Here is a 2500-nt window from a genome sequence, read left to right as displayed (position 1 = left end):
ATTATTATTATTATCATTATTATTATTATTATTATTATTACTATAATTATTATTATGTGTTTTACTGAAAGATGATGGTACCAAGGTGACTTCGGATATAGATATAGCTAATGTTTTAAATAATTATTTTTCATCTGTGTTTGTTCAAGAAGACACTACAAATATACCAACGTTCAATGTTACAAATCAATTAAACGTCCCCGATTTTTGTATTACACAAGAAGACATACTTGCAAAATTGTTGAATTTAGACGTGACTAAAAGCATGGGACCCGATTCCCTTCATCCCCGTTTACTGAAAGAAGTGGCCTTTGAAATATCACAGCCGCTATCAACAATATATAATAAGTCTCTTGAATCTGGTACCTTACCCATTGACTGGAAACAAGCCAATGTTACTGCCATTCATAAAAAGGGAAGCAAACTAGATGCTGCAAACTATAGACCCATCAGCTTAACATGCATACTCTGTAAGGTTATGGAGTCTATCTTGAAAGACCGAATAATGGACTTTCTTGAAAGTCATACGATGCTAAACGATAACCAGCATGGTTTTAGATCAAAGAGATCATGCATTACTCAACTTTTACAGGTGATGGAGGATTTTACCAAGTTAATTGATCGTGATCAATGCATTGATGTTGTTTATCTTGATTTCCGCAAGGCTTTTGATTCTGTACCTCATGAGAGATTATTCATTAAACTAAAAACATATGGATTTAAAGGGAATATCTTTAACTGGATTAAAGACTTTCTTAATAATCGAATACAAAGGGTCATTGACAATGGTGTGGAGTCGGATTTTAAGAATGTAATTAGCGGTGTACCCCAAGGAAGCGTATTGGGACCACTTTTATTTCTTTTATATATAAATGATTTACCATGTGGCATAAATTCAGCCTGCAAACTGTTTGCAGACGATACAAAGATCTATAGTACAACTGAACATCATAACATTCTACAAAATTATATATTTTCACTTTTCAAATGGTCTACAACATGGCATTTGGATTTTAATGTTTCGAAATGTAAAGTATTACATATAGGAAAAAATAATCCATGTCATAATTATTTTACCGATACTTCTATGTCAAATCTACTTTCCGTTGTGCCTTATTAAAAGGATATGGGAGTTACTTTTGATTCACATTTGAATTTTGATTTACATATTGATAATTGTGTAAGCCGTGCAAACAGAATGATGGGAATAATATATAGAACCTTTATAAGTCTTGATAAAACCACATTTTTATATTTGTATAAATCGCTCGTTCGACCAATTCTAGAATACGGAAATTGCATCTGGAGCCCATTATATAAAAGACAATCTATTAGTATTGAAAGTGTACAGAGGAGAGCTACCAAAAAAATTTATACAATACAGTATTTATCTTATAAGGAAAGGTTAGAATTTCTTGACTTACCCAGTTTGAAATATAGAAGAATTCGTGGGGATTTAATTCAGGTTTATAGATTGGTACATGGTCTGGATAGGATAGACTTTTCTGATTTTTTTCATATTCTAATATTACTTTTACTAGAGGGGACAAGTTTAAGATTTTTGTCTCTAGATGCAAAACAAACATAAGACAAAACTGGTTCGGTATTCGTATTGTTCAGAAATGGAACAGTTTGAAATTTGAAACAAAGAATGCAAAATCTATGGATTATTTCAAGGTGTTAGTAGACAGGGAATTATATGATGGGAGATTTATATATGACGAATAATACTTGTTTGCTCTGCTGTTGACATGGCTTTCAATCTTGTATGTATATATTATGCATTATTATATTATTATGGTTATCTTCTATACGCGTGTGAATGTGTGTGTGTGTGTGTGTGTGTGTGTGTGTGTGGTTGTGTGTGCGCTTTGCATGTCACGGTTAAAGATATATGTTTGTATACCACATGAGTACATTTAAGTTGAAATACTATCTTTACCACGTTTATCGTTATTGTAATATTTAATCAATAGATTTATGGCATTACTAATTAATATTAAGGGCATTCAAAGGATCTTATCCTATTTTGCCCTATACCACATGTTATGTTATGTTATTATATTATTATTATTATTATTATTATTATTATTATTATTATTATTATTATTATTATTATTATTATTATTATATTATATATTATTATTATCAGAATTATCATTACTATTGTTATTATTATTATTGTTATTATAATTATTATTATATTATTATTATATTATTATTATTATTATATTATTATTATTATTATTATTATTATTATTATATTATTATTATTATTATTATTATTATTATTATCATTATTGATATTATAATCATTATTATGAAAAAAATAATGATAAACCAATGATTTGTTTAAAAAACTGGAACAAAAGTATTATGTTTTAGAAAAGAAGAAGAAGAAAAAAAATAGAAAATCTAAGATACAAGGTATTGTAGTCATGAACAATAATGTATATTAGAGCTTGGGTAAAGAACAAAATTCCAAACTGGAAAGGTCTTA

General features: G+C 28.2%; 1 protein-coding gene across 1 annotated transcript in view; it reads left to right on the top strand.

Annotated features, from left to right (window-relative positions):
* Positions 1–2500, top strand: part of LOC144975855 (protein Wnt-16-like) — a 50243-nt gene that overhangs the window by 32297 nt on the left and 15446 nt on the right. The window lies entirely within an intron of this gene.

This window comes from Berghia stephanieae, chromosome 6 (assembly GCF_034508935.2).
Source record: "Berghia stephanieae isolate SIO BIC M18660-M18661 chromosome 6, UCSD_Bste_1.3, whole genome shotgun sequence".
NCBI classification, from domain to species: Eukaryota; Metazoa; Mollusca; class Gastropoda; order Nudibranchia; family Aeolidiidae; genus Berghia; species Berghia stephanieae.
This window is presented reverse-complemented; position numbering and strand designations above follow the sequence as displayed.